The sequence below is a fragment of the Melopsittacus undulatus genome, chromosome 6 (genome assembly GCF_012275295.1).
Source record: "Melopsittacus undulatus isolate bMelUnd1 chromosome 6, bMelUnd1.mat.Z, whole genome shotgun sequence".
Lineage (NCBI taxonomy): Eukaryota > Metazoa > Chordata > Aves > Psittaciformes > Psittaculidae > Melopsittacus > Melopsittacus undulatus.
This window is the reverse complement of record NC_047532.1, coordinates 61588917-61601091: the sequence shown is the minus strand read 5'-3', so window position 1 is coordinate 61601091 and position 12175 is coordinate 61588917.

Here is a 12175-nt window from a genome sequence, read left to right as displayed (position 1 = left end):
ATTTTTTACAAGAATTTCCATTCAGTACAAGCTATCAATACCTTCACCATGTCAGAAATATAAAGCTGGTTTCATTCTCCTTACCTCATAATTTATAATGATGTTTTGGTAACTGGTAATCTCAGCATGTGCACTGGAGTCCGTCAGGAGAATTATGTACACAATTAATAATGCACATAGTGGCTCTGAAAATTATTATAACATTAGGATTCTCAACTGTATTTTGAAAGCATAATTTCTCTCTGTAATGAACCTGAAACTTTTCAAGAGAAAAAGCAAGCCAACTGCATGCCAGGCAGTGATAAGTAAAGCTGAAAATCAGGCTGTGCTAATATAGAATTGTAAACCTTTTAGCTGCATTTGAAACCTTAGGAAATTACCTCCAAAAGAGGAAGGCATAAATATCGTCTTTATTTAGATGACTGTTATTTGATATTCTGATAGGGCAGAAGTTAAAAGGTTTGGGTTTTGTTTAGTTTGGGGTTTATTTTCTTTTATTTCTTCTAGTTCTTTACTGGTATGTTCACACTGGCTTAGACATTGTATTTTTCCTGTGAGAAACGTGTGCAGGTTTTCTAACATTGGAGATTACTACTGCTTAGGGAACAACATCACAGATGCAGTGAAGATAAGTGGATTTGTGACTTGATGATCCCATTGCTTCTATGCTCCTCTCTTTTCAGCTAATGAAAAAATTATTCTGGATAAAATTAAAGTTGAAGGAGGAAGAGTTGAAATAATATTCAAGAATCTGATCTAAGCTAGGTCAGAGCCTCCCACTGATGTCACAAAACACGTAAATTCCCTAAATTATTACATTCTTTCTGAAAGAATGGATTTTTTTTTTTCACGTGAAAATGCCATTCTTCAGTTGCTTTCATTACATTTACAGTGAATGTTTGTGTAATTCATGCCATGTTGATGAGGGAAATGGTTGCCATTGATTGCAGTCATATGAGATTAGAACTTTTGATCCCTTTTAAAGGAAACTAATTACTGCTGTGCAATAACGCAGTATCTGAGCTGATCAGATGGGTAAAAAGGGCACTTTCCATGATAGGCAGGAGTCAGCAGAGGCAGGGAATATGAATCTGGTCAGCAGAGCAGTCACCAAAGCCTTGATATCTCAGCATTAGTTTGTATCTGGGAGACTTCTGCATTTATTGCTGCACTATTAACTTCACTCAAGACCACAATTGCCCTTTCAGGGGTCTGTGACTCCAGCATACCAAAAGATGTGGTACTGTTTACAGGCTTAACATTAGGCATGCCCTTAAACCATTTGCTGATTCAAGCTTATGATCAAAGTTTTCTTCCAAAAATGTTGTTTTCTTCTGTAGCACATCATCAGAGCTGCATTTAATCTTGCATTGACTGATGTATGCTATCCTTAACATGTAACGGAAATGCTTACGTACTCATACCTACCTTTATTTTCGAGATGTGACCGTGGCACTTGCCATACTAATTCCCCAGGATATTTATTTATAAAAAATTACTTCCAGAGACTTTCAGTGCATTGACCTTGTTCCAGGATTTAGCTGGGAGGACGGAGAGCTGTTTTTTTTTTTCTTAAGCACTGCAGGGGATTTCTGTCAGGTTGCTTTAACACTTCCCTTCATATTCTTGCCAGGCTTTCAGACTAAAGAATTTTCAAATGTAGCTTGCCATCATCACATAGGTCTTTGCGTAGTCTCTGTTATTTTATAGATCTAAAATTTAATTGGTTTTCAAGGAAATAATAGAACATAAATATAAATTTGCCAGGTTGGATTCATAAATGCATAGAAAAAGGGTATCTGCTAATGTATCTGATATGTATGATACAGTGACCACTACATAGATTGGCTTCACACGTTGTATCAGTTCTCCGTGCAAAGGTTTGGAAAGTTGTTATATCCCTAAAAAACAGGAGAAGAGAGAAAGTGAGATGCTATGCTGTTTAATTTTGGTTTCAAAAACTACAAGTTTTTTAGTAATAGGACACCCATTTTAGAAATCACTGAAATACAAATGCTCTACAACTGTGAAAGTTTTAATCGTTTTTACCCCACTCAATCATGACCGTAATAGGTTAGCACTGCAACTGCTATTAGCAACATCTTTTGCTCTCCCTGAGTGCTTTTGTGTACATACTGATACAAGTATGGAAAATCAAGATGATTCTTGAATCTCATTCTCTGATCAAAGTGTCTACAGTAGCTTAGGGTATGGTTTGTTTGGGGCTTTTTTAGTGCAGATTACCAAATTTGAGTGTTGTTCATTACCCCAGAATAACAGGTTACATCCAGATCATGAGAAGGTCCCTCACGTATTCCTGGATAACCATGCTAAAGCAGTGATTCTGGATTAATGTTAAAGAAACACCACTGAAATGGCTACATGCTACCTCTTCTTATGGTGTAACAGGTATAATTGTAATTCTGTCCTGTTACTGCCTGATATTTGAACTCCATCCCTCACCCTTCTATCATCACTCTCAATTTCACGAGGGATGCCACATATAAAGAGTGGTTATATAGCCCTGTTCACAGATGAGGCTTAGGCAAAATGCTCAACTTCATGGCATTTCTGTGCTAATCTCTGAAGGCCTTTGGATTCATCCCTGCAGCAATACATTAGTACTACTAGAAACCCTGCTTGGCCAGACAGAAGCTTGGCTTCCCTGGGGTTAAATACTAAGATTTCAGTGGTAGTTAAGCTAGCTATAGGCAGATTAAAATGTACAGCACTGCAGCATCTAACTCCATTGCCTCTTGATTTTATTAATACCTCAAAGAAGGGCTGGATTAGTCTAACTGCAGTGTGAGGTCTAACTAGAAAAAAGAGACATTTGGGAAAATCATTCATTTATTATATTTTTTGGAAAGAGAAATCACATCTTTGTTAGCAGAGAATGGAAAGAAAGCAGTAAATATCACAGATGTTCAGTAGTAACTGAAAAAGCAGTTAAATTCAAAGCTTCCAACTTCTGTTCACAATGAAAGACTTAGGAGGGAAAATATTGTCATGCTCCAGCTATGTCTCCAACCTGAAGATAATATTGCTCATAAAGTTCTAAGTCTGTCTCTTAAAATCGGCAATTACTAACCATGTCAACTGGACTCAAGTTTGTCCCACTGGATGTCTATATGCAACATGGTGATATATGCAGTTCCAGTCACTCTTTCCATCTCTAAGTGGACTTTATCTGAATTGTTGTTGTATCCCAAACTGTCTGCACTTTCATTACAAGAATGAGTGCTCCTCTCATCAGCTTGGTAAGAACAGCAATAGGAAATATGCTATCTCTAAATGAAAAGATGTGTTTGCTGTTCGTGAAGCTGGGGAAATGTTAATCAAACATATAACTTAGCTGGCAGATAGGCTATTTGGAAATGGGAGTTAATGACCTTGTTAAAGTGGAGGTCTAAAAAACTGCTTGCGGTTCCTGGCAGTGCAGCAGCATCCTGTTTGCTATAAGACCTTATGAAGGTTATTCAGCTTCTCTGTACCTCAGTTTCTTCATCAGTAATTTCTGATAAAGGTTTTCCACTGAAGTTTCCAAATAATAGTCTTAATTATCATGCACACTTAGAGATCTCAAATTGAGACATAGTACAGAAGTGCAAAGTATTATACTATTAGAAGTCCATTACAGCTCTGGGGTTTTTTTGTTCACACTAGTCCTTTGGTACGTGCATTTAGACAGCTCCTAATGTTATCTTGATGCACAAAGCACTTTTTGTGTGAGGTTTGACTCACAGTAAAATGCCAGTTAGAATTTTTTCCTCAGGAATTCACTGGAGCTTGGCTTACAAAATCTGAAAATTAAATCAACCAAAATAGGTCAAACACAAAACTATATGTCCTTATGTGTCCTCTTGTCCTCTTTTAAGAGTACAGCAGATAGTTGTTGTTTTCTTTTCCATAAAGTTTAGACCTGTTTTGTTTCTCATTTGGCTTTGATAACTGTATCATAGTTACATTTTGAATACCTGCTCATGCAAGTTTTTGTTCCCTATTAAACATAGCTTAAAATTATATGCTCATCTGTTAGTCGTCCAGAAATAATGTGCTGGATACACAAGCTGCTGATGTTACTGAACATGACAGAAGAGTGTATATTTGTGTTACAGCTTGTTGGTAGCCATCATTACAGAGATATTTTTGAACCTTAAAAAAGGGAGCAAAGCATCTGAAACATAATCATAAATTAGTATAAGCTACAGTTTTACAGTGACTTTTTCACTGTAGTTAATTCTTTAGGAATTTATTACTATTCATATAATTCTTTAGGTTGCTATGTTTATTCTGTACCTGGTTTATAATTTCTATTCATTCTTGTATCAAGTCAGTAAAGGTGCTGTTTAAAGTAGTACACAGTGTTGAATTGGTTGTTCATTACAGTCATAATGCAGTGAATAAATTTGTTAATATTTGAATTGGGAAGGGAGGTAAAAAGGGAAACCATCTCTACCAGTCACAGCCCAGCTTTCTGCAATAACCTATTATAGTTTATTTAAACTCAATCAATACTTAATCTGGAGTTTAAATTCTACTAAAGATCTGTGGTATGGCTAAAAGAAGCTGATGCCAGAGAATAAAATTTTCTTCAGGCTGTGATTCTGATGAATTTATAATGTGCTCTAAGGGTGATGCATCGACCTAAATTCACAAAAGCACTGCTATTCCTGTTTATTATTATGAAAGGTATCCTAACCATAGTTTTGCTCTTTAAAATGTTGTGAGGCTATGTGAAAAAGATGACAGGTTGCAGTGAGGATGACTGCAGAGGAAGGAGCTGTGTGCACGTCCCTGGCACATACTGGCTGCACAGGCTGGCAGCCCTGGGGTTTGGAGGGGTTTGATGCCTAGAGAACCACAAGGAGGGCTGATCCATGGCAAGAAGGGTGGAAGCAGAAGACAGCCTAAGCCCCTTTCCACCCCTGCTTTCCTGTAGGAAGCAACCAGCACCCTCTCCAAGGCTTTGTCTCTGCAGCCTGTAACCACAGACAGGGTGGTGTCTCACTGTAATTCCAGGATTTGATGCAGGAATAATTTCAGCACTGTAAAAAGCCAGCAAAAGTTTGAAGCCAGCAATGAGGGCAGACTTCCTGAGAGGTATGTGTTTGTGGTGATCATTTGGATTTGTTTTGTTGGCAACATGAAAGATGTTGTTAGAGCAGGAAGAAGACAGTTGAGTTGAAAACGGCTTCTCCTTTTTTTTCTCCCCTCCAGTAGCCTTGTAGGGGAAATAGACATGTGTGAGGTTTAGTTTTCTGTATATAGCTGTTTAAAATCCCTTAAGTCCAACCATCACAGGACAGTACCCATAAGCAACTCATGCTGAAGTGGCTGGGCATTGCACATGCTGATCTCCTGTAATAATCAGGCCACTTAATCTTTTTTCCAGTGCATTTTGGCAAGCTTTTCCTCAGCACTCTCCAAGGGCTTTCCCCAGTAAGTGGTGCCTTCCGAGTGACCTTAGCCCCTATCCAAGACTCCTTTGTTACCTTGACAGCTTGCGGTCATATTTGTCTATTTTTGTGAAAAGCTTTGTGTTTTAGCAGATTTATAAATGTGGGAGATTTGGGTTTTTTAAAAAGCAGAGTGAAAAGGGAAATGTTTAGAGAATAAATGCTGATGATCCTCCTCATGTCTTTCACAATGTGGTATTGTGTTTCTTATGTAAAAAGGAGGAGAGCTCAATTCTGCTTCTTTATTGGTTCTTGACCACTTCCCAATTGTTTTTCCAGACAGAATCTGTAAGACAAGAATCTTACTTCTGCAGTGTTTATCCCCTGCTCTTTTTTCTGACTGCTTCTGGGCTTATAACACATCTGCCAGAACGTCTATTCTCATTGCATTTTGTGCCCACTTCTTCCCATATTGCTACTGTAGTCAAATTTCTGTGTGATTTATGCTAGAATAACTGTGGGATAGAACAAATCCACAGGCTTTAAAGGCATTGGCTTGCCTTTACTCTAGCACAATTGAAAACTGTACCTAGCACGATGACCTTATTCCACCCCAGTCAAGTGGCATCCAAAGCCATGCTGCTTTGGATGAGCACCACTGTGTGCTCCTGAGGGCCAGCCCAGAGGATGAGAGCAACATACAAACACAGGTTCTCAGCAGGAGCAACAGTTTCAGCTCTAGCCTTTACTTAAAATGTAAAGCTATTGAAAAAAAGTACAAAGACTTGGAATTCAAACTCATACCTAACTAACTTGGAGAGCTGGGCTTCTAGATCCCACTGTGCATTTCAGCTTAGCAGCAAGAAAGTCTGGGTTCCACTTCAGTTTGTTTTCTTCCAGTTGAAATGCTCTGAGTGTTTTAAGATTCAGATGCTAGGGTGCAGATAGATTTACCTGCTGTAAAGGTGGACTTGCTATTTACAGGGGTTCTTGGACCCTTCTCTCTCCCCAATATGTTAGTCTGATCCACATCATGACTTTGAACTGTATTAAACACAACTATAGATCCATGAATGATCACTGGCAAAGCGATATCCAAAAGCTGTGCTCTGCCTCTTAGAGTAATGGATTAGGAACATCTGCAATTAAATACCTGGAAAAATAGTAGAAATAGAGAAAGATAATTGTAAGTTCCAACAAAGGACTAAAGTTGTCTTACTTTTTATCATGGTGGTCTGACAAATTGAATCTTGGTATCTGTCTTTAATGATTGTTTTTTATGTAAAATTTGAATTTTTCTATGACTTTATTAGTATTTATGATTTGTCTTGCTTTCTGTCAAGAAAAGATGCCCCTCACATTCATTAGAAGTCTCTGGTATTTCTATTGCAGCCAGTGGAAAAGTGGGCTGAAGCTAGTTGATGTACAAGTCTAGAGAAAAGCATATTCCTTGACCCACAGACTGCCAGTCAGTGAGTTCTATCACAAGGATAAGATAAAACTGGAGTATAGATTGGAAAAGACAGGCTGACAAAAAATGAAAGTGTGTGAATAATTTTTAGCTAATCAAGAGCAGTAATTGTACTTTCCAAACTTGTCTAATCATGACTGGGTGCCAGTTTTCTCTCCATATAACAAAAGAGGTGGATTTCAAGGCTATGGTTTGCAGGAGGCTGGAGGAAGTGGCAATGTTTTCTTAAATTCCAAAAGAGTTTGCCAGGCAGGTCTACAGGCTGACTTCTGCCTGTAGTTCACAAAACTGCTCAATGATGTTTTTTCTTCCCATAGTGCCATTAAAAAAACATTTGGCTTCAGTTCATGTGTGAAACCTTTTGCACAACAGGAGTGGTTTCTTGTGGCCAGTAAGACTAAACGTACTAAGCATTCCAGGAAGCATATAAATAGATTGGTAGCCTTCTTAAGGTTATGGAGACATATTTCTCCTTTTTTTCTTTCAGGGTTTTCTTGTTTGATTCTTTGTTTTTCCCCCCATTTATGCTCTCTTTGCTCAGACAAACACCAAGCAGAGCTCAGTGCTTGAAAATCCTGACTGTCATTTTCCATTTTACTTGGATTTTCCTTAGTTATATTTTTGAAAAGGAGTTTCAGTAAATGCAATGTGTAGTAAATTATCTTAAATTGCTTCTTATGGTCCAGGCTACTATTATAACATGAAAATTGTTACTTGGAGTCTCCCACGCCCCCAGCTGCTGCAGACCTATGTCTCCAGGCTGGGGAGAAACTGATCACAGTACTTACCCAGGAGCAGAGTCTGCAGGCCAATCCACAATGTGGAAAGCAGAGCTTACATAAAGGAGATCTCTTATCCTTCCTTCACAATCCTACTAGACTCAGTAAAGCTGTAATGATGGTCAAAACCATCTACAACGGTGATTCTATACCGGTGGGTAGTCAAATGTCTATGTGAAAACCAGATGAGAAATTATTCAAGCCAAAAACTTTACATCTCCACTCATCTAAGTATACTATAAAACAACCATCCTGTTTCTTTGATCTATGATATTTGAATCTGAATGTGTGTTAACAAAACATATATGTTGAGTATTGACATTGTCTTCTTTTGAACAAGCGTAAACACTGCATTTGTCTCTGTAAAAATAGACTTCAATAGCTGGTAAGAAAGTGGAGATTCATTTTTTTTTTTGCAGTTGTAGAAGACATTTAACAGCTGTGTTTATACTGGCAGACAATTTGGATATTAGGTGGCAGGACAGAGAACTGCAGATGCACAATATTGTGCAGACATTGTGCACTTACAGCCCATTTCCAGGGAAACATGTTATTTTATATTTCCCTTGGTGTCATTAATCACGTCTCATGATGTATCTCACTATTTCAAATCATTCCCCTAGATTCATTCACTTTCAGACCTGTTTGTTTAGTAGTTATTGAGCTCCATTTTGACAAATTCCATCACAACTACAGACAATAAAGTTTTCTTTGCTTCAGGGGAGAAAATTAAGAAGGCCCTGTACAGATTATTGAGACTACCTCTCATAATCAGCATGTCTACCACTTCAGAAAGATGTTTAGCTTGCCTTTGGTCAGAAAAAGATTCATACTGTTCTTTGGTATTTAGAAATTAAACTCATTTCCTGAAAGTAAAAATCATGATCCTTATCTTGACCTACAAAGGAAAACCACTGTTCTTTTCTCTGTTATTGAAGTTCTCTAGTCTCTCAACAGGCTTTGTTTTGGTTTTACAGGTGAATCTCTTAAACTGTAGGAATGATAGCCCAGCCTCTGGGAAAAATAGCAGTGAGAAATCCTCCTGCTAGAGACTCACAAGCCTGAGGAACCTCAGTGTATGGGACATAATCCCAGGCCTTTTTTTTTTTGGCATTACTGCTATATTTAAATCATGCATTAAATGTTTATGAGTAAATCTGGTTCGTAACTGCTACTGTGGGTGGCCAGTAAACCACCTCATCCTAGAAAGATTGCCTGGTGGCACTGAGCTTCCCTCTCCTGCAGCTCCCCAGACTGTGGGAAACAGTCCTGATACATCACTGTTCAAGGAAAGACTATATATCTGTTTCCTATATGGTTGACCAGTTGTGCTGGAGAGAAGCTATAAAGGTACAAAGCTTGTGCCAAACTTTTGATTTCCTCTGACTGAAGAGCTAGCTATGCAGGATTTCTGGCCTGGGCAGTGGGCAGCTCCCTGGAGGACTCTGAGGTGGGAACAGACCTTCCAGACATGCTCTGTCCTGGCCCAGCCTGGGTATCTTGCTAGGTGAGTTTTTCTGTTGGTGAACAAAGAACAGTATTACTGATCTCTAAAAAAGAAACAAACCCAAAGAATTCACTACACAGTGAATTAATGGCTGTGCACAGGGAATAACTTACCAAGATGGTGTGATCAGCAAACTGCCTGAAGAAACCACAGACCCTGCCCAGTGCCCCTTCTCTTGACTGGTTTGAGTGCTAAATATAGCCAGGCTGTATTTTTCTTAGGGATAAATGAAAACCAAAGAAGAAAATGAGTTATTTTTTGTGCTACAGGCTTAGCCACACCTAAAGAAATACAATTTGCTTTCACCCTTTCTGTTTCAGAGAATGACTGTGAGGAAGCTCTGCCCACTACAGTGAAAGCAGCACACCAGTGTTTTATAAGCACTGTTCTTGCATTGCCAGGAGTTGTTTGGAAGAGATGACCCTATGCATCTGAAGGGGGCCCAGGATGGATTTTAGGCTGTGCTTAGCACTCTTCAGAGTATTGGAATCTCAAAAAGAGGTTTACTTTCAGGAAGTTCATGGGCTTTGGATTTGAGAGGAGAGGACTCTTGCAATCATAATTTTATTTCTAGAAAGTAATAATGTATATTTTATACATTCTCAAAGATTAAGTGTTTTGCAAAAGTACATTGGAAGCTGGTGACAGAACCGGAAAATTAATACAGCTCTGTGGAGCCTGATAGAAGTGCCTTAGTCTAAAAGTCATTTATACATATATAAGTATATATATGTATATATATGTGTATATATATATATATATATATATAAAAGTTGCTATTATTCATGCTTTTGTGGTCTCCTTATTTTTGCCATCTCTAAAATACTTGCTCTTTCCTGGGATGTTTTCCATGTTCTCTTTCTCCAGCATCCAGGTACAGCTCTCTCACATGACAACAATTATACAATTGATGGTTGACCCAGCCAAGTGGAAGCTGTCTCCAACCAAATAACACTGGAAGCAAGGCTGAAGTGCAGTTGCCTCCCAGCATGCTCCCTGCATAGATGGTATGAGTTTTGTTGTACACAGTATAATATAGTTGGCTGTTAGCCTCTAAATGTCTAATCCAAGCATGCATAAAAAAGATAAATGAATGATCTATTAACAGATCTATCAATATGTGCTGGAGTTCCCAGTCCCTTCAAATACACTGATTCTATTTCTTTCCCTTAATTTCTGTTTCCTTCCCACGTGTTCATCTCAAAGTGCCTGCTTTTCTACTGTAAATACCACAACAGCCCAAACAAGACCAGTTTTCTACAGCCTTCATTCTCCTAGTAAAGGCAGGCTCCTCCAGCTTTTTGCTATATAGTCTGTCTCTTGCCCTCCAGCCCTCTACTGCCTTGTGACTCTTGCTGACCCATCATTGTTACACAGCTGAGCAACTTACTGAGGAGGTTCAGGGAGAGGAAATGGGTCTGTCCTGTACTTCTTTGACTAATGTTTGTAACAGTCCTCCCCTAACACATCTTCTTCCCTTTCCTACACACAGTGCAATGTCCCTGTCCTCCTAGGCACTGCAGTGCCCTCCATCGGCATTACCTGGACCCATCCCCTTTGCTGCCACGCTTGTCTCCCCTCCCCTCTCTAGTCCCCTGGCTGCCTTTCTTCGCAGAGCCAGATCTGCTTCTGACGTTACCATGTCAAAAGAGATGCAGCAGGCTGAACAGGTACTGTACCAGTTCCATGCTGCTGGTTGTGCAGGTCGCGTCTGTGTCAGATGGCATTGGGGATGCCTTCAGAGCTGCACTGCTCATGCAGATAAACTTAGGCAAGTGACCAATGCCTCACAGAAACAGTAAAATAAATCTCTTACAAAAGTTTTAACAGGAGTCTAACTGAATGGTCACTGAACACCACACCTGGAATCATTTAAACTTTAGCATTACTAAGCATGTGTTTTATTTTTCCTTTTAAAATAAACGTAGGAAGTGGCTAGGTTAATGCATACAACCTTAGCTTAAAGGATAAACAACCAAAGCAATAAATATAGTATTCAGTCTCCTGCCTATTCCTATCTATACAGACAATCATCTATAGCACTTGTATCCTCTCTGGTATAGGTTTTATGACCAACACATTGAAGTGTAGAGAAAAAGAAATGATGGTCAAGTACAATGTATGTGAGATTTCCCCTAGGAACCAACGGATTTAGTTGCTGATTGTCACTTCATGGCAATCATGTTTTTCTTTCTAGTTGTGGAATTGAAATATTGCATTTGTCTATTTTGAGATTTAATTAGCGTAAAGCCAAGGCTGAATACAAGGGACTTTCTGTGCTTATGGTACTTGGGAGGAGAGGGAGCGAGGGTGCAAGGAAAGCTGCTTCAGTATCCCTGTCCAGATCAGCTAGCTGCTTCTGAGTCTATCTAAACAGCAGAAAAATTAGGAATGCTTGCATTTCCATCCCTGTCCCAAGAAAATACATACTAACAAGAGAGGGCAAGGAAGACGCAAGTATATAGCTCTGGTCTATTTTACATAAAGTGATCAGACCTAGAATAATGAGGAGGAAATCCACCCCCATTCCTGGTTTCCCCCTTCCCTCAAGACACAAATATTTTCATTTTGCATGATTCTCTTAGCATGATTCACACAGCTCCCTGTGGACTGGGTGCTATTGTTTTTTATGCCTAAAATGCACAAAAAAAAGTAAAATGTGGATTTTGCGCTTAACAAAAATCAAAGTGCACTTTGTGTCAGGCACCCTTCTAGCTGTAGGATGTGAAATGAATTGTTTATGTTCATTACTTCATAATGAAGTGTAAATATGCTCTTCTATATTTTTTATTTAGGGTTCAAGAAGTGAGAGTGATGCTATATTGTTGAATTAGAGTACTTATCACTCTGATCTGCTACTGTTAAATCCACGAGTAATCCCTGTGTGTGCATAGATGTATATAATCTCAGTAAAGTAAAATACAGAACCAGACTCTCTTCATACCCAAAGTAAATCACCAAGTGCAATAGTCTTTTAGTTGTTTTTTGGGGATGTTACCCAATTATCTCTAATTGCAAG